Source organism: Mus musculus, chromosome 3 (genome assembly GCF_000001635.26).
Source record: "Mus musculus strain C57BL/6J chromosome 3, GRCm38.p6 C57BL/6J".
NCBI classification, from domain to species: Eukaryota; Metazoa; Chordata; class Mammalia; order Rodentia; family Muridae; genus Mus; species Mus musculus.
The window spans coordinates 87,041,952-87,067,301 of record NC_000069.6 but is presented as its reverse complement, the minus strand read 5'-3'; the positions used below and the strand labels follow the sequence as shown (position 1 = coordinate 87,067,301).

Genomic DNA, 25,350 nt, shown 5'->3' with positions numbered 1-25,350 from the left:
CCACAAGCCTGTGGAGCCCCGGACTGGTGGTCATCTCAGTCTAGCTCCCTGTCCGTGCCCTGTGGCACCAGTTTGATGGTTATCTCGGGCTCATTCCTCAACCAGCATGCCCTAGCGGCCCCTTGCAAGAGTCATCTGTCTATGGTTTGCTCTTGACTGGGGTCTCACAGTCCCAGGTGGGGTTCTTCTAGCCTCTGGCTTGCTCCTGTCCTGGGAGCCTGTCCAGGCCTGCCTGATGCCAGACTGGTGATAATCTCAGGCTCGGTTTTTTTCTGGGAATGTAGGCTACTAATCATTCAGATGTTCACAGGTCAGAACACGAAGTGTACTCATATCCTCTCTCCTCTCTGCGTCCTACTGACACACATGTGGTACAGCAGCCACACCTGGGCTCTCTCTAGGGGGCAGGAGCAACCGGCATGGACTCTTGCCCTAATCTCTCCTTCAGTGTGGATGTTCTGCAGGTTTGGTGCTGGTCTTTCTCTCTCTCCCTGTGCCCACTCACTTGAGGGTTGTCTCATCTTGTCTTTTATTGTCATGCCACCAGGGTTGCAAGGATTCCAGAACCTCTACCTCTGTTGTGGTTTCTTTACGGGCCAGGCATCCTCTGTACTTCTTTTTGTACAGAACCTCAGAAATGATGGGCTATACCCTAAAACCTGTCTAATTCTGCTCTTTAATGCAAACTCTTGGAAGCTAGACCGCACCACCACCACCACCACCACCACCACCACCACCACTCTCGCATATACCGCATGGCTCCTTGCAATTCCACCCTGGTTGCTTCTCTCTCTGCCTCCTGTTTTTCTGACCCAGGCTTCTTTCTCCTCTACATTAACAACAGAGCATCTTCTCTGAGCATTCTTCCTGCATGCAGCTTGACACCATCCACTCCACCCCTGACAGTGCCCCTGAAGAATCCTCTGAAATCAAGTCCCGTGTGACACGTTTTCCTGAACTCTCTGTGCTCCCTGTTCGAGTTGAGATAAAATGAAGCACGGTAGTTAGATGATCGAGTTCCTCCACGACCTGAATTCCTTTGCTTCAGCCTCATCATTGACTGAGCCTCTTCCTAGGTTTTAGAACAACAAGGATCTTCCTGTCACGTGATGCGTGCTAACCTCGACTTGCCCGAGCTATTTGGAAAAAAATTTTGGCCACTTTTCGGGAGATCCTAGAGCCAAGACGGTGAGGATGGTCAGATCTACACCTTTCCAGGATGGCTCAGCCATGTGTTTCTCTTGCTTTCTATTTAAAGCCATATGTCACATCAGTCGCCTTGATAAACTTGAGAAGAATCGTCACTTGAACCCCTTGTTCTACTTTCTGTTATTGAACTTGGGGTTTAGGGTACAACCTGTATTCAAATCAGGTCCAGTCACCCATCTTCAATATGCCAACTAAAAGAACCAAGTTAGAAGTTGAAAGGAGGAGAGATACATACTCAGTGTGGTCCCACTGGGGGATGGGGGATGAAGAGATCCAGGGAAATCCATTTCCAGGGTCCTGACATGAGACTGAAGCTTAAGTAGAGGATCAGGGATATGTACATCTAAAGAGTCCCATCTGCCCTTGATCCAACATTGTCTGAGCTTCTGTCTCATCCTCTAAGGTAGTCTGACCAGTTGTTAGAACCGTGTGACATCTCTGCCAAGTTTTTCCTCTTGATGGTTTTTTCCTTCTTCCATCACGAGTGAGGTTCCTGGGAAAGTTCCAGTTCCAACAGTCTGAGTAAGATCAAGAGACACAGTGCTTCTTTAAAAGTCTTCACTCCTGCCAGGCCTTTTACATTTCCAGTGTGGTCACATCACCCAAACGTTTCCCTGGACATGGTGTCATACCTTTGTAGGCATAGAAACAGGAGGATCAAAGTTCAAGGTTGTCCTTGGCTACATAGCAAATCTGAGGCCAGCCTGGGCTTCTTGAGACCCTATGTCAACAACAACAACAAACAAACAAATAGATGAAAACACTAGGCAGGCAAAGCAGTTACAGTGAGATTGCAGCAAAGCAGGGACATCTCTGCTGTAGACCTCAGTGCCTGGTGACATCCTTAGCCTTTGGATGGTTAAGTTCAGAAAGGATTTACCTAAGTGTCATCAGATAGGAACCATTGAAAGGGCTAAAATTAGCCTCTTGACCTATAACGTTCCAGCTCTCCACAACCGCAGACTTTATAATCAGTCAGTCATCCTTGGAGAATCTTTTTAAAGGTTTTTTTTAAATCAGATTTATTCATTTTAGTGTATGCGTGAGTATTTTATTTGCACTCGTGTCTGAGCACTACATGCGTGTTTGGTGCCCACGGAGGTTAGAAGAGGGCATCAGATCTTCCTGGAACTGGAGTTAGGAATGGTTGTGGACCACTATGTAGGTGCTGGGAATCAAGCCCAGGGCCTCTTCCATAGCAACTAGTAGTGTTCTTAACTACTGAACCATCTCCCTAGTCCTGGAGAGGCCTCCCCACCCTAAAATGTCAGTTCATCTAGCATGCTGGAGATCACAGCTTACTTGCATGGGTTTCCCTCTCAGGCTGGGGGTCTCTGCAAGCTCCACACACATCCCTGTTGGCCTCTTCTGTGTCCTCTTTTTGCACAGGATACTTAATTTCTTTTTCTCACCCCTATAAAATATCTTAGGAAAGAACAGTAATTACAAGACGAGAACGTTGTTAGTCACTGTACTAGGTTTGGGGGGGATATAGATAGCAGAAAGTCATGGTTTCTCTCTTTTAGAAATATGTGGCTCAAAAACTAGAGCAACATTCCTACATGCAATCACACATAAGATGTAAGCACTGAGCACTAGGTATAAGAATGAGGCTGAGGTTTAGCTGGAAACAAGAGCCATTACTTCTAGTAAGATTTAGGGTATGGTGGTGCAGTCCTTTAACCCCAGCACTGGGGAGGCAGAGGCAGGCAGATCTCTGAGTTCAAGGCCAGCCTAGTCTATAGATAGAGTTCCAGGACAGCCAAGGCTACACAGAAAAACCCTGTCTCAAAAGAAAAAAAAAAGATTTGGAGTAGGAAATTCAAAAGGAGGAAGTTGCATCCCTTTGGACAGAGACCTGGACAATGAAAGAAACAGTAGCTCTTTCACATGTTTGGTATGGACTGGATGAAGAGATGGGGATGTCAAGAGATAACAGAAATTAAATTTAAAGTTCTGCTCCAGTCCCCTGGGCTTAATGCAATGCTCTGCAGGGGTTGGATAGAGGAGCACAGATATCCTTGCATTCCTGGTATGCTATGCAAGAAGCAGAAAATCTGCCTTCTGCCTGGAGAACCCATCTTGAAGACAGTCAGGTGGTTTACCTCCTGTAATGACGTCTGCTGGGGTGCAGCATGGTGGATTGGAGCCTAACTAGTGTCAGGCCTGGATGAGTGCTGCTTGCTTCTTGCTTGGCCTCACTCCTATGCTTGAACCCTCTTGTCTTCCTCTCGTTCTCTGTGTCTTATTGCTCCTAGCCTTGCCCCTGCCTCTCGCTCATCTCCACAGCTCTGCCCTCCTCTCCATAAGTTCTAATCCCTCTCTCCCACCATGCTTTGCTTCTTAAGTCTTTTAACTTCTTCATTGCCCTTGCCTTTCTGTTGCTGAGATGTTGAATCTTTGTCTTATCTTCTTACATATCCATACCCCTTTTCTTCCTATCATGCTTCTTTATACTTGGCAGCCGGAGTTCAGGGGGGAGTCAGGAGACACACAAGGATGACTAAAAATGAAGCAGAATACCGGGAAACTTGGCTGACTCTTACCCTGAGTGGGTCATCTCTGTTATTTCTCTCTGTCTCCTCACTGTTCCCTCACTAGCCCTCACTGTTGTCCGCATGTTCACAGGAGAATGCCTCTAACTCTCGTTGCATAGCTTCTAGGCAATGAGACACTCTCTTGGACAGACCCCAAGCATAAGCCATCTTCTTTAGGGGGTGTTTGCCCTCTGTTGTCTCACTTGCCACAAGTGTGTTCTTCACCAAAGCCCAAAGGACTTCTGGGAGGAAGGGGGAAGCCATATTTACATGCCAGGCTGGTACCTCCTTGGTGGTCTTTTCCATGTAGGGAATGACAGAACTGACCACTTCTACTATTACAAAGTCCCCAGTATGGCTCTGGAAGAAACTGTTGGAGACGGAGGCCAGCATATCCATTAGCTTCATGCAGAATCATTTATAGCTCTCATCTTCCCCACCCCAACATCCTGTGACTAATAGGTAAAAACCTTTGAGATCTATTAACTTAGCAGACCACCAGCCTCCATCAATCCAAAGGCTAAGAACATCATCAGAGAATATCCGAGGAGTATCAAAAAGCACCCCCCCCCCATCCTGCTGTACCCTCTTTCTGATCTACCCACCAATGTATTTTAAACCTGCCTTTAGGTTTTTCTTTGTTCTGCAAGCTATAAAACTTCATAAAACCACTTCTACATTAGAACATGGAATTGGGTTAACCTAAAGCTGTGTTCCCAGGCCATGATTACTCAAAATTTCTCCAGAATAAGTTATCTCTTATTCTGTTTAAGAGGAGAGCTATGGCTTTAGCATACAGTACATAGATTTAGATGACCCAAAACTCCATGTTCCAACATGGCAACCACTTAATAATTTTTTATAATAACAGAACAAAGAAAATTATAACTCAAGGCTCTAAAAATATATTGATGGAAACATGAAGTAGGTGGGTTATAGCAAAATGGAGAAGCTTCTATTACAGATTTCAGATATCTGATGGCATTTCTGGGCTTTTGATTGCCAAAAACATAGGGTTTATTAAGTTAATACAGTCTAAGAGAAGACTTAAAAAAAAGTTACTCAACGAATGTTAGCCCCAGCATAGAGGTAGGCAAAAACTGGCTATTTAGGGAGCTAAAGATAGCCAAAGCTAAGTTGTAATTAGGCTCTGGACCTGTAACTTTTTAATGTCTCCACAGTAATTGAAGCTCTAACCATTTAATTGCCTGGTAGAAGGTTCAGCTGAGGGTACAAGTTTTTCCTGGAATGTTTGTTCCCTCTGTCAGTTCTCCTGTGTGTAAAGGAAGGAATCGGATGCTCTGTAAGATGTTAAGCTAAGAACGTAGACTGTTAATTCTCTGTGGTAGGAGAATTTCCCAGACAACTGAGATTATCTTGTGTATTCAAGAATGCTCTCTGTGGTGGGTATTCCATATGTAGTCTGAAGGGAGCCACGGAGGAGCTGCGGCTGGGTAGACTAGTGAGAAGGAAGAGAGCCAGGGTGCTCTCGGGCAGGAATGTGTCTGAAAGATGATGAGTACAGGGTGCAGTGGCCCACATCCCCTCTTCTTCAACGCTCGCTGAGCCTTAGATGGAAGAGTTGCATTGTAGATTTATCAGTTGGGGCTGGGTAGCCCTGTTCACATAGTCTGCAATTTTACCAGTTGTTGACCTTTGTAATAATCTCCATCTGCTGTAAAAAGAAGCTTGTTTGGCGAGGGGTGAGAGCTGCACTTATTTGTGGGCATAAGGATAAAGGATTTAGGATACAGTTAGCAATTAATTGGTTTAGGAAAATGGCAGTGGCAGGTTTTCCACTGGGATCTATGGCCTCTCTAGCTACAGGTTTACAGCACCAGGCATGAATTCCCTCCTATTGAGCAGGCCTTCAGTGCAAACAGAGATCTGTTAGTTATCCGAGTCCCCATATGGCATCACTGCAGATACCTTGCCAGGCTAGTCATTGTGTGGTCCATGGGTTTTACAGCTGGTTATAACTGCTGCTTGCTTTTCCCCACTCTAGGCACTTGTGCACATCTTCCAGTACTACAGAGCTATCCTTGGGGGAGAAGGCTTGCAGGTCAATTTCAACTTAATTCCTCCAGGTCCTGTGTCTGAAATATGTGATGCCTTCAGGAATAGGGGCTTACATTCAAGTTCCTTAAGGTCCAAGAGACACCCCAAATATATTAAAGGTTAATAATAAAGGCTATTCCTATTGCCCTTGACTGCTTCCTAAAACTTGATTTGCTTTTTGGTTTTACAGAAGGTCACAGTGAAGAGCGTGCTTTGAGTTTCAAAAGAAACTTTGAGCTTAAAAACAGTGTTGAAACTTTGAAAGATTATGGGGACTAAATAAATTTCGAGTTATGAGATGGTCACAAGTCTGTGGGGACCAGGCAGTGGAATATGGTGGCTTGTGTGGGAATTGTTCTCCAGAGGCTCACATATTTAAATCCATGGTCCACAGTTTCTGCCCCTTTTGGGGGAGGTTATGGAATCTTTAGGAGGCATAATTTGCTGGTTAAGTCACTAGGGACAGATTTGGAGGATTTGTTTTGTTTTATTGTTTTTGGCTTTGGGGGGTATTTTTTGTTGTTTTATTTTTGTTTTACTTTTACTCTGTGTGACCATGGCTGTCCTAGGACTCACTCTGTAGACCAGGCTGGCCTCTAACTCATGGAGATCTGCCTGCCTCTGGCTCCCTAGTGCTGGGGTTATAGGTGTGTGTGCTACCACTGCCTGGCTAACTTTTAGGGTTCTTAACATCACCCCATGTCCAGTTCACGCCCCTGCTTCTTACCTGTGGGTGGGCGTGTATCCTCTCAGTCTCCTGCTCTGGACACCTGCTTCTGTGCTTTCCTTCTCTCACAGACTGTCCGTAACCGTAAGCCCAAGTGAACTCTTCCCTGTATGACTTACTTTTGTTTGTAGTAATTCTTTACAGCAACAGAAAGTAACTAATACAGGGATCTTGTTCGATTCTTCAACATGTGACAGTTCAGTTTCCCTAGCATCCATTGTTGATGAAGCTATTTTTCCAATGAATACATTTGCTGTATTTGTCAAAAAAAAAAGCCTTGGGTCTAGGTCTTCTGTTCTATTCCGTTGGTCTACATTCCTACATTCCTGATTCTTGTTACTGCTGAGATGGCTGGGATCACTCAGTTGGTCCACCAATTAGAATTAAACTTGATAGTAGTAATCAGAGTTTCCAAAGGTTTGGTTAACTTCGGTCTGTTGTCTGGATGGAGCTCTCCAGTGATGTACATTTTGGACAGTTCTCGTACATCAGTAGAGGGGCCGACTTCCTCAAAGTTCTCAGTAGCATCTCCCCCAGCTTGCTTTCTTAGGACTTCCTCTCCACCAGGATGCTTTCCCAGAAACTTGGTCATATCACACATTTTGTAGTGCAGCATCACCCAGCTGCCCTTGCTAACTCTGTGCTTCCACGGTGTAGCACTTCACATCCTGCCTGCCCGCCAGGTCATCTCAGAACAGCAAGCCTCCTGGGCCCAGCAACACAACCATGCAGGGTGGTGCACTGTTCGCCTAGGGTTTCTTATGCATGGAATCATGTACCCTTCATTCAAACATTCAAGCATATTACTGAGTATATTGAAAAAGAGTACAGAAAGTGGACACTTCTGTCACTTGTGGAAATGTTTTGAGTTTTTCTCTATCTAGCATAATACTGGTGGTAACTTTGTCACTGTCCTTGTCAAGATAAGTTCCTCCTATTCCAAGTCTCTTTGGGGCTATCATGAGGAAGGGGTTTTGTCAAAAGCCTTCCTCAGTTATTGAAACATTCATGTGCTTTTGTTCTTGAGCCTATTTATGTTACATCACATAATGTAATAATAGATTGCATTTGTTGATGTATGTCTTAGTTAGGGTTTCATTGCTGTGAACGGATATAATGACAAAGGCAACTCTTATAGGGACAACATTTAATTGGGGTTGGCTTACAGGTTCAGAGATTCAGTCCATTATCATCAAGGTGGGAGCACAGCAGTGTCCAGGCAGGCATGGTACAGGAGGAGCTAAGAGGTCTACATCTTCATCTGAAGGCTGCTAGGAGAAGACTGGCTTCCAGGGAGCTAGGATGAGGATCTTAAAGCCCACACCCACACTAATACACTTCCTTCAACAAGACCACACCTACCTCAACAAGGCCACACCTCCTAATAGTGCCACACCCAGGGCCAAGGATGAACCTTGCATCATTGGAATTAAGTCACCTTAACATGGTTATAATCTTTACATGTTTTCTTAAATTCAACTTACAAGTATTCTATTGTAATGTTTTTGATCTGTGTGCATGCATGTCCTTATCTGGTTTGGGTATTAGGATGATGCTGGCTTCATAACAATAGCTTGGCAATACTCCCTTCTGTTCTGTTTAATTAATTAATTAAACTATTAATTAATTAATAGTTTGAGAAGCATTTGTGTTGATATTTCTCTAAAAATCGGTTAGAATTCTACAGATAATCGATATGAACCTAGACTTTTCTTTTTTAGTAAGTTTTTGTTGTTATTTGTATTGTTTGTTTGTTTGTTTTGTTTTTTTACTGCAGTCTTGTTCCTTGTTATAGATCTACTCAATTTGTTTAACTCATTTTGGTTTAATTTTGGAAGTTATTCAGTGTTTTGGAGACTAACCAATTTAGTAAGACATCTATGTTAAGATATTTCCTAATGATTTTATGAATTTCATTTGTATCTATTTTAATATCTATTTTTTCTCTCTGGTTTTATTTATTTATTTATTTTGCTTAGTTTAGCTAAAGATTTGCTAAAGAACCAATTGTTTGTTTCGTTGATATCGTTTTTCCATTTTCATTTATTAATGTCTTATTTGATCTTAATTTAATCAGCCTACTGATTCTGAATTCAGCTTGTTCTTGTTTTGAAAAGCCCTAGGTTGCATGTTTAAGAAACTTATTTCGGCTTTCTCTGATATTTTAATGCAGGCACTTGTAATTACAGATTTTCTACTGAGGATTGCATTCATTAAACTACATAGGCTTTAATATTGTGTCTTGATTTTATTCTAGAAATATTTTAATTTCCTTTTTTAATTTCTTCAGTAAACGATTTGTCATTCAATACTGTGTGCTTGATTGCTTGATTTCTATGAGTTTCTGTATGGTCTGTAATTTCTCTACTGTATAAAATACAAGAATGATTTCAATTTTTCTATATTTATATACTTGCTTTGTGTCCTATTTTATAACCCATTTTAGAGCAATTCTATGTACTGCCAAGGAGACTGTATATTCTGCAGTGTTTAGATGGAAGGCTCTGTAGGTATCTGTTGGATCCATTTTTTTTTCCCTATGGTGTCATTTAAATCCTATGTTTTTATTTCTATTTTTTGTTAGGATGATATTTATATTGGTTAGTTTTTGTCAACCTGACACAAATTAGGGTTGCATGGGAAGAAGGAACTCAATAGTGGAATTGCTTCCATCAGATTGGACTGTCGGCATGTTTGGGGCCTTTATGGTGATTATTGATTGATGTGGGAGGGCCCAGCCCATTGAAGGTGCTTCCACCCTTAGGCCAGTGCTCTGGGTTATACAAGAAAGAAAGCTGATATCCCAGGTATAATGGCCAAGATGCTGGCATGGTGGGTATGCAATCTGTTACCATCATTATGGAAATTAGTTTGAAAGTTCCTCAAAAAGTTGAAAATCAATCTAGGCAGATTCCCTAAGACTCCATATCTTACTATAGAGATACTTACTCATCTCTGTTCATTCCTGCGATGTTCACAGTTGTCAGGGGATGCAAACAGCTTAGATATCCAAAAACTGACAAATAGATAATGAAAATGATGTGTATTCACACAATGGAACATCCAGTTAAAAAACAAACAAACAAACAAACTGAAATTAGTCTACATCAGAGAATCTTTTTTCCAGGACATGGCAATTAACACAGTGGCCCACAACTGGCCTACAACATACAAAGGAAGAGAGAACCCAGAGCCCTCAGGCCTGGGTGGGAAGCCTGTATCACACTCTTCCCCTCAAGGCTCAAAGGTATTGGCAGAAAAGGGGTGGAAAATTTGTAAGAGCCAGGGTGGCAGATGGCTTCAAGGAGCCAGTTTTCCAGTCACAGGGCAGATGTACATATGAACTCACAGAGAGTGTGGCAGCATGCACAGGAATGATAGAGAAGGGGTAGGAGACATGAAGTCCCCCAGCTGAGGCTCTATTGGTATTTAAGGGCTGCTGGGAGAGGGAGAGCCAGTATCCTTCAAGGTGTGACAACTGATGTATTGACCACACTCCAGGACAAACTGGATTAAATTATTTCCAAAGATAGAGGAGATAGAGGGAGAGGGAGAGGGAGAGGGAGAGGGAGAGGGAGAGGGAGAGGGAGAGGGAGAGGGAGAGGGAGAGGGAGAGGGAGAGGGAGAGGGAGAGGGAGAGGGAGAGGGAGAGGGAGAGGGAGAGGGAGAGGGAGAGGGAGAGGGAGAGGGAGAGGGAGAGGGAGAGGGAGAGGGAGAGGGAGAGGGAGAGGGAGAAAGAAGCTGTGAAGAACAAACCAGGAAGTAGTATTACTCCATTACTCCTTGGTCTCTACTTCAGCTTCTGCCTCCAGGTTCCTGCCTTGGCTTCTCTCAGTGATGGACCTGTAAGCCAAATAACACTTACCTTCCCCAAGGTGCCCTTTAATTATGGTGTTTATCACAGCATACTACGACAACCTCTTTATTGAGGTCCGACAATATTCTTCTATTGGGTTAATCTCTGATTTTATATCTAGTATTAGTTTTATGAAATGAAGTACACCCACAATAATACATATACATTTAAAGTGTTTGTTTGTTATTATTTGTTTGTGTGTGCCATAGCCTGTGTGGAGGTCAGGGGACAAGTCTTAGGTTTGGTTCTTTCCCATCACCTAGAGGGATCAGATGATAGAGCTCGGGTTGTGAGGCCTGCAGCCCAGCATCTCTACCCCTGAGACATTCAGCAGGTTCCATACATTTAAAATTGTGATGTTTTCTTAATGCATTGTTTTCTTAATCAGCTTGAAGTGACTTTAGCTTATCTGACAGGTCTTGGTTTGTCAAGTATGGGGGCAATGACAACTCCTTGCTCCCTGGTTCCGTTTACTTGGAAAATGTTTCTATCTTCACACTAAGGTGATGTCTGCCTTTGATGGTGAGGTGCATTCCTTAGCAACAACTAATGGAAGTCTATTATTATTATTATTATTATTATTATTATTATTATTATTATATTACTACTACTATTATTTTTTACTTTGCAGAATGTGCCTCTTTTTTAAAAAAGAAAACCTTTTTATTGATGCTTTGTGAGCCTCAGAGAATGCACCCCAGTCCCACTCATCTCCCCATCCTCTCCTCCACACACAAGCAAACAAACAACAACAACAAGAAGCATAGAAAACATCTCATCATCTCAACTTGGAAGCTGTAACACCTCACAGTGTGTCCCATGGTTAATCCCTCTGTCCACACCTCTTCACTTGCAAATGTTCATTGTAATGAGTCATCGATCTGGTTCGGGTCTCTGGCTTCTGTGAGACCATCAGTGTTGGAGCCTCAGGACTCCTCCCAGTGGTCCTGTCATGAAGATCCTCAGAACTGACCCTTTAACACACCTTTCAGACTTTCTAACCATTCCTGGATAATATAGGTTTGGGGGTGGGCCAATTCAGAGCCAGGCATCAAGCTGGATGCACAAAGGCTTGCCATCTGCTCTGCCCCTGACTGATATAGCAACAACACCACCAACAAGGGGGTCTCTTTGTTCATTGCTGGGGGGGTGTCCCTTTTTAAACAGAAATTTTAGTTGCTTTTTATTTAAAACTGCACTAAGTGCTAAATGCCCACCTTTACAATAAACAAATATGGCAATGGTGAAACACTAGAACAAAACACACTTCTAAAAGCCAATGGTTTTCTGTTTGGGGCAGTTTTTCTTTTGTCACAAAAACAAGAACATACCTTTGCAGGGGCTTTAAATAAGCTATCCTTTTAAACAAAGACAGTGATCCACAAAAGCCTAGGAATAGAAGATGTAACCAGCTGACAAAGACCTAATAGGATTTACTAAAATCAGTCACATCAACAGCATATCTGAAGTGATCTCATATAAAATATCAAATGAAGAAAAGAATTTATCAATGTTGAAAAAAGTGAACTTGCTCACAGACAATCTGACAAGTTACCATAAAAAGTGTTTTCTATGATATAAGGGGGGAAAAATGCAACATTATTCTTCCTGAGCCCTTCTAATTCAAGACTTTCCACTCAATAAAATAGCTGATGATCTGAAGCTGAGAAAATGTATTTGAGCACAGTGTATGAAATTTAATACTTTGATTTTTCTTCTTCCTCCTCCTCTCCCTCCTCTTCCTCTTCTTCCTCCTCTCTGCCCTGCATCATCAGAAGGTTTTACTGAACTCACAACTAACTTGCCTCCTTAGTGTGCTCTCAGATATGAGGGTCACGTCTCTGTGGAGGAATTTTCCACTGTCTCTTGATCCCAAGTTTATATGAGTGATTCCCTTCCCACATTCTCTGCTAGTGCTCCTTGGGGTGTTCTCGGTTGTGTTTTGTGAGAGGGAGCTTGGGAACGGTGTACTCTGAGGAGGCTGTAAGTCACTGTGATCTCTGGCAGCAGGAAGTCAGGGGTGTGGGGCACCTGATGAGCTTGGAGTGGGCTACTTGCTACTCTACGACAGGCCAAGGAGCCGAAGTAACCAAGAGTTCTTTGTTTACACAGTGTGGTAAGCTTTCTGGGATGCGACCTGCTATTGCTCCATGGATCTCAGTAGAAGCTGCCTCCCTTATTCCTAGAGAGGCTTGTTCACTCTACCTGGCCACGTGTGGCATGCAGATGAGATTTGGTGCATCTTTCAATTGACCCCAAGTGAAGCTAGAGGGCTCAGATTAATGAACATTAAGAGCTGCCCTGGGTATCCTTGACTCTTTGTACTAAGGCTTTCTCATCCACCAGGCACCTCATTCAGAGGAATACTTCTTGCCTTATCTGCTTGATAGTGAAGTCGTTGATGTGGTAATGCTCCTTCAGACTTCGGTGCAAAGCAGATGTAGCCTCTATGATATAGCAAGTCTGGCTAATGTAGACCTTCCACACACCCAGGGACTACTCTACTCTATCCTGCAAGTAGGGAATCATAACATATGGTGCTGTATTCAAAGACCTTCAGAATAAGCATCTCCACCTTGTAGTCTCTGCAATCTGGCAGTGCTACCAGGGGGCAGGAGTAGGGGTGGGGGCAGTGGTTCATGATCCAGGACTCTGTGCTTATCCACAAAGGTCATTCTTTGACAAACTTTGCAGATATGAATCAAAGGGCAAAGCAGTGAGCTAAGAACCTAGGGGAACTCCCATGAGACTGTGAGTCTGTGTGCACTGGGCCCAACATGTGTGTACTTGAACCCAAAATAACTGTGTCAACAAGCTACAGCTCTGGTGGTGGGCTGCCTTTCTTCTTAGGGGGGTGTGGCTTTATCGGTTCACAACCCTTTCTGCAGCTAAGAAACCCTCAGCTTGTCTTGTGTTGCTGGTGTATGACAATGCAGCTGCCCTGTTGGTGAGGAGGGTGTGTGTGTGTGGGGGGGTTATTATTATACTCAGGGTAGCATGGCTGATGGCTCCTGACTCGATCTCTAGCTCCTTCAGTCATTGCTGGTCCCTCCTGGCTGCTCCCAAATCACCTTAAAATCACACACACACACACACACACACACACACACACACCACTAGCATACAAAACAAAACCCATAAGCTCTGAGCTGAGTTCCATAATCTCCTGCCCCACCCCCTTCCTTTCTCTCCAGTCTATATGTCTTTTGATTGGGAAACTGCTGATTGAGAACATCAATGTTTGGGAGTTTGGGGTGTTTATTAATTTCTGGCTTTGAAAACATTTTGTAGTGTTTGTGCTTTTGTATTCTCCATTTGTTCATCATTGTTTTCTCCTGATTGTGTGTTAATCATATACAATGATGGGTTTCATCTTTACCTATCATACCTATGCAGATTCTGTGTGGTTCATATACATCCCATGTTGTACTCTCTTCCCTACATTTCTGCAACTGCTCTTCCATTTCCACCCAGCCTTCCCTACTTTCATGCCTTTTATATTTTAAAATATAAATAAATGAATTTTCTAGGGTCACATAAAGGAGGATAGGCAAGGTTTGTTTTTAGAAGTAGCTGTACTTTACCAGTGTCACACTAAAGGGAAAATAAAAGTCTCTCCTCCTATCAATCATTAACAACTGCCTCTAAATCCTCAGGAAGGGCAAGACCCAATTGGCCCTCACACTTTCCGTACAGGCTGTTGATTGGCCCATTCTCACACAGATCTATAAAGTAATCACCGTTGCTATGAGTTCAAGAGCTCAGCAGCCATGTCATACCTAAAAGTCAGCGGTCCAGAGCATCTTCCCTCTGAGGGGTTTCAATTCTTTCTGATCCTTTGGTAATAGTCCGATTAGATTCATGGTATAGACCTTTTATTGATGTCCTTGATCCATTTACAGGTTGAGTTTTGTGCAGGGTAAGAGATGAGAACTGAGCTTCATTCTAGCTGTGTCTGGCCAGTTTAACCAGAACCATCTGTTGAAGATGCTGTCTTTGCTCCAGTGTGTACTGCTGCCTTCTTTCTCAAAAATCAGGTCACAATAAGAATGTGAGCTTATATGTGAGTTCTCAATTGTATTCCAATGGATCTTTTTTCATACCAGTGCCCTGATATGTCTTATTACTGTAACTCCACAGTGTAACTTGAAGTTTGAGATTTTGTTGAAATCTACAGATTTGTTGTTTAGAATTGTTCGGGCTATCCTGTGGGTTTCATGTTTCCATACGGAACTTAGGATGGTTTTGGTGGGGATTGGGCTAAATAAGTAGATTGTTTTTGGTAGGTCGCCCATTTTTACACTTCATGATCCTATAATCTATGAGTGAGGGAGGTCTTTCCATGTTTTTATATATTCCTTGATTTCTTCAATATCCTAAAGTTTTTATTTTGCACGTCTTTCACTTCCTTGGTTAGATTTATTCAAAGATATTTTTAAGATTGTCATGAATGGTGTTGTTTCTCTGATTTCTTTCTCAGTATGTTTTTCTTCTGTATACAGGAACTTTACTGATTCTTGTGTGTTAACTTTGAATCCTGTTACATTGCTGAATGTGTTTATTAGCTATAGGAGTTTCTGGTTGCCATCTTTAGGTATTTTTATGTATAGAATCATATCATCTTCAAATAAAGACATTTTGACTTTTCTTTCCTATTTTTTTAAATCTTTTTTGTCTGCTAAACTTCTTTTATTGCTGTAGATAAAACTTCAAGCAGTACAGGCCAAAGAAACATTGTAGAAGAGTAGACAAGAGGATTGTTAGAACCTAAGGTTCAGGAAATCTGCAGTGAGGGTTCCTAGAAATGACAGCTACACACACTAAACTTCAACAATAGGGCTGCCAATGTGCAATACACTAAGAATGATAACACCAATAGAAATGCTAATGTGGAAAGGGAAAATCTCACGGGACACCACCTCTAGAAGAGCTACCAGCAGTTAACAGCTACATAGAGAGGGAGAATTACCACATACCAAGTGGTCAGCCCTAAAGACATATACACACACTAAACCAACTCCATTGATTGTGTGTGTGTGTGTGTGTGTGTGTGTGTGTGTGTGTGTGTGTGCGTGTGCACAACACATGAAAGCATTGTAAAAATAAGAACAAACAACACCCAGAAAGAATAGACAGGAGGAGCTAATCAAAATTTGGGCCAAAACTAGTTTAATAGAAACAATCCTTTTTTGTTTGTTCTCTTTCTGATATTTTTCATTAGGCTATAAATGTCCCTCATAGAGCTGCTTTTAATGTGTTTCAGAGGGTTTGTGTTGTGTTTCATTTTCACTTAGTTCCAGGAACTTATTCTTTCTCTTGATTTCTTTTTTCATTCATTAGTTCTTTAGTCTCAATGAGCTTGTTTACAGAGATTTTTTTTTACGTTTTCCTGCATTATAACTGGGTAGCATATACAGAGTTACTCAGTCTCTCTGAATTTGTTAAGATTTGTTTTGTGTCATAGAATATGACCTGTTTTAGAGACACTTTCATGGGCTCCTGAGCAGAATGTATACTCTTTGGTATTTAAGTGGAAGTCCATTTGACGTGAGATGCCTTTTAAGTCTGGTGTTTCTCTCTGTATGTTTGGTTTTTTGTTTTGTTTTGTTTTGTTTTTGTTTGTTTGTTTGTTTGTCCAGATGACCTTTCTTTTGGAGAGAGTGGGTGCTGAAATTGCCCAGTGTTAATGGGTTGGATGTTAATCTGTATCTTTAATTTTAGTAGCACCTGTGTTTGGTACATATATATTTAGGATTGTAAGGTCTTGGTCGATTGTTCCCTTGATTAAAATGAAGCATCCTTCTTTATCTCTTCTGATGTGTTTTAGTTTGAAGTCTGTTTTGTCCGATGTCACATCAGATGTCTGTTCTCTGTGTCCTCTGGTTGGTGTCCTTTCCCACTCCCACTCCTTTACTTTAAGATTGTGTCTATCTTTAAAGCTAAGATAAAGTTCCATTGTTATACAACGGAAATATGGATTTTGTTTCTTAAACCATTTAGGTAGCCTATGTCTTTTGATTGAAGAAGAGAGGCTGTTAACATTTAATGTTTTCATTTGGAAGCTGTATGCTGGTTGCAGTCATTTTATTTTTTCTGTTTGTGTTCTTAGTCATGCTCTGCATACAGCATCATTTATTTTCTTTCCTCAGTATCATGGGTATGTTTTCATTAACGTGTTTGCTTGTTTGTTTGGTTGGTTGGTTTTTTTATTCTTTGCTTATGTGTCCTACACCCTCTACTTTATCTGAGTCTTGATAATGCATCTTCTACTCAAACCATGCAACACACAAGACTTTCCCCTGAGTTTTCTCATTGAGTTATCAAGTTTTTCATTTCCAACATCATTCTTGTTTAAGTTCTCAATAATATTTCTATATCTTTATTAAGTTTGGTTTCCAAATCCTGGGTCGTCTTTAGTATTTCATCCAGTTCACATTCATGTTTATGTGTTTTCATAGATACACACTAGTCTCTGTTGGCCAAGAATAATGTCAGCTAGAATTTAAGAAAACTTGCTAAATTTGTTGTTTAAACCTTTCATCCATGCAGACGATGCCCTTTGGTTTCTCCTTACTCTATCCTCCTTTATTTATATCCCACTCCCAACAACTCCCCCCCCCACAAGCCTCTTGACCACATTCCTACCAGGAATTTATGATTTCTAGGTTTGTTTAGTGTCTTCTTTATACTCCTTGGGTTCTTTGATAGAATTTATGATTGTTCTTCTAAGTTCTATGTCCCAAGTTTCATCTAGGAAATTCTCACTGGAGAACATTTCTAGAAGACTGGCAGGTTTGGGGTGGGGGAGAGCACAGGTTTTCTTGATCTTTTATATTGCTTTATTTTTGTGATGAGACCTGAGCATGAGGACCTCTTATGTTGGTTGTGTGTCTGGAGTGGACACAGCATACTGAGTTAGGGCATAGACTGTGAACCCTGGTGTAAGATGTGCAGTAGAGTAAGATGTGTTTGGTCCACTTGATTTAAGGTCTTTTAACTCCAGAGTTTCTGTCCAGCTGTGGATTGCCTGCCAATTGTTGAAAGTAAGGTATTAAAAAATCACTCTATCACTGTATGTGATTCTTCCTTCTCCTTGTGGGCCATTGGGAACAGAAACAGCAAGCAGGGCTCAAATGGCCATGAGTATGGTGGAAAGAACTTCCGGGAGTCAGCTTCAGAGAGACAGTTCGTTTTGTTGTTCTAGGAGTAAGGTATATAAGGTTTTTAGGATTGTGGGTGGGAAGGGCTGATTGGTCATAAACAGCACCTAATTATCATACAGGTGGAAGGAAGGAGTAGGGCTTGTGCGGTGAGTCTTTCAGGGCTTGCAGGAAGTTCTGTGCAGAGTCATCCTCCAAATAAGGCCAAGAGTTTGTACTCAGAGACACTCTCCAATTAAGGTTAGGCAGAGAAGAGGAAGCCCCACTGGAGTAGGGAATCTTCCATTTTTCACCAAGCTTGGAGAGCTATCCGGACATGCTGGACTGTGACCTCAGTAGTGGGGTTCTCTAGCAACTGTGCTGGGGTCAATCTGTTGTTTTAGGTCTAGTAACTTTTTTGTTGTTGTTGTTACAAATTGGGCTGCCCCTGGGAATGGTACATATATGCTTAGGATTGTAATGTCCTATAGGTGGATTAGTTTTCCTTTAATGAATATGAAGTGTCCCACCTTATCTCTTCTAAGTAGTTTTGTTTTAGATTTTATTTTGTCAGAAATTAAAATAGCTGCCCCTACTTCTTAGTTCCCTTTGCTTAGGATTTCACTTTCCATCCTTTTACCCTAATGCAATGCCTGTCATTGATTCTTGGAGGCAACAACAAAATAAAATACTACTTTTTACTAGGAAATTGAGACCCTTAGTACTCGATAATTACTAAAAAGTGTATAACTTCATATCATTTTGTGATATTTTGGAGTTTTACCAGATATGATTTAAATACCCTGAACTCACAGATATTTTTATTTTGTTTTGTAACTGGGGGGGGGGGTGTCACCTTGTTTTGAACTACCCAGTGGTGGACTCATCAGGGGATGCACCATTGGTGACAATGATTTCTGTGTCCCCTGAATCTATCAGCAGCTAATAGTTCACAAAAGAGGACCATTGAGACACGCCTCCAATAGATGACTGGCAGGTCCAGTCTTGTGCAGATTGCCACAGATGCTCGGAGATCATTATCTCAGTGGGGGTGTATCATGTCCTTTTCCCTATCTCCCAGCTCTTGCATTCTTTCCACCCCTTCCTCTGAAATGTTTGCTGAGCTGACAGGGGTGGTATAAATGTACCGTTAAGCTGAGCGCTCGATTGTTATTTGTTCTTAGCATGGTGAGCTACAGTGAGTGCCATTCACTACCGTTCGTTTCAAAGAGAATAATTGCAGATCAAGACTGATAGTAGCATTTGCCTGTGATTATAAGAATAATATACGGAAGGCAGTTTTGTGCTATTTCAGTTTAGTGAAACCACATAGTAAGCTACCCCTTTGGACCTAAGCCTTCCTTAGCTGTATTAGCTGGAGCTCTCTAAAGGAACAGGACTGTCACTTTAGAATATATATATTCTTTAGAGAATATATAATACATATGCTGTGTGTGTGCGTGTGTGTCACATATTAGTAGACTGGCTTATAGAATGCAATCTGGGTAGCCCAACAATGTCCCTCTCACTCTAGAATGACAGAATCCAGTAGTAGCTCAATCCACAAGGCCAATATCTCAGCCCTGATGCCCTGGAGAATTCCTGGAGAGTTGCTCATCTTCAGTCTATGTTGTAATCTCAAAGAATTTGGTTCTAATACTGGTGAAATGGCACCTCAGGAATAGGATGAACAACCTTGCCAGTGAGAGTGCGGGAAAGCAGATGAAATGCAAGATCATCTTCTTCCATGTCCTGTGGACTGACTCCAGCTGGTCGCCATAGAGACGCTCCCAGCATGGTACAAGCTTGGTTTCTAGCTTCCAACCCCAGTGTGTGGTGTTTTCTCAGCTAAGACCCCACTCTATGTTCACTAATTTTTAATCTTTTTCTATTTTATTGAGTTCTGCTCTGATGTTAGTTATTCGTGACTTCTGCTTTTTGGTTCTCTTGCTTGTTCAGCGTTGTACATTCATTTTGTTTAAACTATAGGAGTTTTAAAGATTTCTTTCTTTATTTCTTTTATGGCCCATTCATCAGTATAATGTTTATCTTCCATTAATTTGTGAATTTTCGGTAGATTTGCTTGTTGGTTTCTAGCTTTATTCCATTATATTATGATATGATAAAAGAAATTATTTCAATCAGTTTTTTTTAACTAGATTTGTGTCATAGTGTATGACCTATCTTAGATGAAGTTTCATGGGCTACTGAAAAAAATATGTGTTCTGCAGTGTTTAGATCGAATTTTCTGTAGAAAACTGTTTTGCCCATTTGATATGTGATGTCCTTTTACTCAGACAGGGTTAATCAGACTTGACATTTAGGAGTATTTGTTTTATGAAATTGGTTTCATTTGTGTTTCATATGTATATGTTTAAAATTGGTTTGTCTCTTTGAAGGGTTCATTTTTTAATCAGAATGAAGTGACATCATTTCTCTCTTCTGGCTTTTTTCGATTCGAAGTCCATTTTGTCAGATGTTAGGATGGTAAGACCTGAATTTTTTCCTAGTCCCTTTGTCTGGAATACCTTCTACAGTCTTCACCACAGTGATGGCTAGCTTTGATAATGAGATTTGTTTCTTGGAGATAACAGACAGATGGATTCCAGGTTTTGATCCACTGTACTAGTCTATGTCTGTACTGGCTAGTTTTGTGTCAACTTGACACAGGCTGGAGTTATCACAGAGAAAGGAGCTTCAGTTGAGGAAATGGCTCCATGAGATCCAACTGTAGGATATTTTCTCAATTAGTGATCAAGGGAAAAAGGCCCCTTGTGGGTGGTGCCATCTCTGGGCTGGTAGTTTTGGGTTATATAAGAGAGCAGGCTGAGCAAGTCAGGGGAAGCAAGCCAGTAAGGAACATCCCTCCATGGCCTCTGCATCAGCTCCTGCTTCCTGACCTGCTTGAGTTCCAGTCCTGACTTCCTTTAGTGATGAACAGCAGTATGGAAGTGTAAGCTGAATAAACCCTTTCCTCCCCAACTTGCTTCTTGGTCATGATGTTTGTACAGGAATAGAAACCCTGACTAAGACAATGTCTTTAAAGAATTCTTCTAAAATTTATTTATTTATTATCACTACTGTGTGTATATGATATATATGTGTATGTGAATGTGTGTGTTTATGGTAGGTATGGTGTGAGTGTATGGTGTGTGTGTGTGTAGTGTATGTTTCTGTATGTTTGTATATATGTATGGTATGTGTATGGTGTGTGTGTATGGTGTGTGTATACTGTCTGTTTCTGTGTGTCTCTGTATATGTAAGGTATGTGTATGGGGTGTGTGTATGGGGTGTGTATGTGGGGGGGTGTGTATGGTGTGTGTATGGGGTGTGTGTGTGTGTGTGTGTGTACATCAAAGCATATGTGTGGAGGTTGAAGATAATTGTGTAGAGTTGGTTCTCTTTTTCTACCCTTATATGGATTCCAGGAATCAAACTCAGATCATTGACTTACGCAGCGATCATTGACTTGCTGATCCATGTCACTGGCGCCCTGTATGACTTGATTGGGGAGCTGAGACTGTTCAGAACTGTTATCAAAGGCATGTGTTCATTCCTGTCATTTGTTGATCCTGTACCCTTATTTTCCTATTACTTAGTTAGCTACTTTTCTAACATTATTTGCATTTCCCCTATAACCTTTTGAATGTGTTTATTTTTTTTTTCAGTATAAAAAATTATTTTCTGAGGCAGAGGCAAGTAGATTTCTGTGAGTTCAAGACCAGCCTGGACCACATAGTGAATTCCAAGGTAGCCAGGACTACATAGTAAAAGATCCATAACAACAAACAATAATCCCGTTCTGTAGCTTGTGTAGCACCCCATTGGTGATCATAAATGCCTTTAGCCTATTTATACTATGCAATGTTATTAATTTTCTATTAATCATTGCACACCATTTTCCTGGGCTAGAAGATGTGGCTTTTCAGAACTTGAGATTCATCCTTCCAAGCCTTTTCATTTTTAGAGTTTCTATTTATAACTTAGCTGTTATTCTTGCAGCCTGCCTTGCTATGGGACTTGGCATATAGCTCTTGCAGCTCTCGATGTATTTCTTTTGTTCTATATGTTTAATATTTTAACCACCATATGATGCAGAGAGATTCTTTTCCGGTTCCGTAGGCTATGTCTCTGGTGTTTAGATGGAATTCTCTTTCCCTGGACTTGAGAACTTTTCTCCTTTGATTGCACTGAACATTCCCTGTATCTGTTACTTTTCTGTTGCTGTGATAAAACACAGTGACCAAAGGCAACCTGAAGAAAAGTGTTTGCTTTGGCTTATGGTAAAGTGAGAGCCCGTATAGCGGACATGGTAGCAGCTGGCCATACATGAAGCAGATAGAGCAACTACATGCAGAAATTAGAGAGAATGAATTGAAAGGGGGTGAAGATACAAATGCTCAAAGCCCTTCCCCAATGACATATTTCCTCCAGTAAAGCTTCACACTCTTTTTTTAAAATTAGATATTTTCTTTATTTACATTTCAAATGTTATCCCTTTCCTGGTTTCCCCTCCAAAAACCCCCTCCTCCCTCCCCCCTCTCCCTGCTCACCAACCCACCCACTCCCACTTCCCTGTCCTGGCATTCCCCTACACTGGGGCATTGAGCCTTCACAGGACCAAGGGCCTCTCCACATTCTTAAAGTTTCATAACATTCCCAAATAGCAGCACTAACTGACGACCAAGTATTTAAAAGTATAAACCTATGGGAGACATTTCCATGCAAACTACCACAGTACCTTTCGCATGGTTTTGTTCTTCTTCTGTGCACTGGACTCATAAATTTGGTCTTTACCTGGTATCTCAAGTAAATTCTGTATTCCATTAACACTTTTAAAAAATATATTTTTCCTTGGCTGAATGTACCAATTCTTTTATTTTGTCTTCAATTCCTAATACTTCATCTTCTTGTGATAGCTCCTCTTTTGATCATTTTCACTGAGGTTTTTGTTTCTCTTATTTATATTTTCATTTCCAAGTTTTCTGTTTTGTTTTTCTTCAGTATTTTGATCTCTTTATTGTATTCCATTTTTATATTTTTATTTCATTCATCTATTTTTAATTCCTTATTTCATTCATGTATTTTTTAAAATTCAGTTTTGAGTTTATATCTGTCTTAGCAGTATTCTATTGTTGTGAAGAGACTATGATAAAAGGAAGCATTTAATTGGGGCTTGCTTACAGTTTCAGAGGTTTAGTACATTTTCATCATGGTGGGGAGCCCGATGGCATGCAGGTAGACATAGTGCTTGAGGCGTAGTTAGGATTTCTACATCTAAATCTGCAGGCAATAGGAAGAGAGAGTCACTGGGCCTGGCTTGGGCTCCTGAGACCTCAAAGCCCACCTGAAGTGACACACTTCCTCCAACAAAGGCCTCACCTATTAATCCCTCTAAGCAAGGCCACTCCTTAAAGACTAAGCATTCAAATTATGAGTCTATGGGGGCCATTCTTATTCAATTACTACTGTGTCCTCTTTGAAACTTTCATTTAATTAATTTATTTATTTTTAATTTTTTATTAGACATTTTCTTTATTTACATTTCAATTGTTATCCCATTTCCTAGTTTCCCCTCCGAAAATCCCCATCCCCTCCCCCTTCCCCCTGCTCACCAACCCACCCACTCTTGCTTTCTGGCCATGGCATTCACCTATACTAGGGCATATAACCTTCACAGGACCTCTCCTCCCACTGATGACCAACTAGGCCATCCTCTGCTACATATGCAGCTAGAGCCATGAGTCCCACCATGTGTTTTCTTTGATTGGTGGTTTAATCCCAGGGAGCTCTGTGGGTACTGGTTAGCTCATATTATTGTTCCTCCTATGGGGCTTCATACACCTTCAGCTCCCTGGGGACTTTCTTTATCTCCTTCTTTGGGGACCCTGTGCTTTGTCCAATGGATGACTGTAAGGATCCACTTCTGTATTTGTCAGGCACTGGCAGAACCTCTCAGGAGAGAGCTATATCAGGCTACTGTCAGCAAGCTCTTGTTGGCATCTGCAATAGTGTCTGGGTTCGGTGGTTGTTTATGGGGTGACTCCCTAGGTAGGGCAGTCTCTGGATGGTCATTCCTTCAGTCTCTGCTCCAAACTTTGTCTCTGTAACTCCTCCCATGGATATTTTGTTCCCCATTCTAAGACAATGGCAGTATTTTCAACAAATGGTTCAGGCTCAACTGGCGGTTAGCATGTAGAAGAATTCGAATCAATCCATTCGTATCTCCTTGTACAAAGCTCAAGTCTAAGTGGATCAAGGACCTTCACATAAAAACAGAGACACTAAAACTTATAGAGGAGAAAGTGGGGAAGAGCCTCAAACATATGAGCACAGGGGAAAATTACTGAACAGAACACCAATGGCTTGTACTATAAGATCAAGAATTAACAAATGGGACCTCATAAAATTGCAAAGCTTCTGTAAGGCAAAGGACACTGTCAATAGACAAAAAGGAAACCAACAGATTGGGAAAAGATCTTTACCAATCCTACATCCGATAGAGAGCTAATATCCAATATATACAAAGAATTCAAAAAGTTAGACTCCAGAAAAAACAAATAACCCTATTAAAAAATGGGGTACAGAACTAAACAAAGAATTCTCAACTGAGGAATACCAAATGGCTGAGAAGCATCTAAAAAAATGTTCAACATCTTTAGTCATCAGGGAAATGCAAATCAAAACAACCCTGAGATTCTACCTCACACCAGTCAGAATGACTAAGATCAAAGACTCAGGTGACAGCAGATGCTGGTGAGGATGTGGAGAAAGAGGAATACTCCTCCATTGATGGTGGGATTGCAAGCTGGTACAAACACTCTGGAAATCAGTTTGGCAGTTCCTCAGAAAATTGGACATAGTACTACTGGAAGATACAGCAATACCTCTCCTGGGCATGTACCCAGAAGTGCTCCAACTTGTAGTAGGGACACATGCTCCACTATGTTCATAGCAGCCTTATTTATGATAGCCAGAAGCTGGAAAGAACCCAGATGTCCCTCAACAAAGGAATAGATACAAAAAATATGGTGCATTTACACAATGGAGTATTATTCAGTTATTAAAAACAATGAATTTATGAAATTCGTTGACAAATGGATGTATCTGGAGGATATCATTCTGAGTGAGGTAACCCAATCACAAAAGAACACACATGATATGCACTCACTGATAAGTAGATATTAGCCCAGAAGCTCAGAATACCCAAGATACAATTTGCAAAACACATGAAACTCAAGAAGAAGGAAGACCAAAGTGTGGACACTTTGATCCTTCTTAGAAGGCAGAACAAAATACCCATGGAAGGAGTTACAGAGACAAAGTTCAGAGCAGAGACTGAAGGAATAACCATCCAGAAACTGCCCCACCTAGGAATCCATCCCATAAACAACCACCAAACCCAGACACTACTGAGGATGGCTATGGAAAGGGAGTCTAACCTACATGCCTCCAGATCAGCAGATCTGAGGAAGATCTGCTGGGCTGAGAGGCTGTGGGGAAATGAAGGTTTGCAGGAGACAGCAGGCTGCTCAGGGCAGCTGTGGGTGCCCCCAGGGGACCCGTTGAGCAGGGAGATGTTGATCCACTTTATTAGAGGTTTTTCATGGAGCTTTTTATTTGGCTTATTGAAGATTTCATTTCCGGGATTCCAGTTGTTCTTTCCTCTGCATTTCTATCTCTTTATTGAATCTCATTTTTATAACTTACATTTCATTGTTTCCATGGCATTTTGTTGTTTGTATTCTCTTCGAATTCATTCAGCCTTCTTTGCTTCTTCAAACATTGCTGTAATCATTTTTTTAAATTTCTTTTCTATGATCT

The 25,350-nt window shown here is 41.4% G+C and overlaps 1 non-coding gene and 1 pseudogene across 1 annotated transcript; both read right to left on the bottom strand.

Annotated features, from left to right (window-relative positions):
* Positions 1 to 277: 277 nt before the first annotated feature.
* On the bottom strand, positions 278 to 409 carry Gm24472. The gene has a single exon (XR_003954810.1). It is a non-coding gene; the product is annotated as a small nucleolar RNA SNORA17 (small nucleolar RNA).
* On the bottom strand, positions 12,301 to 12,944 carry Gm18403 (predicted gene, 18403; annotated as a pseudogene).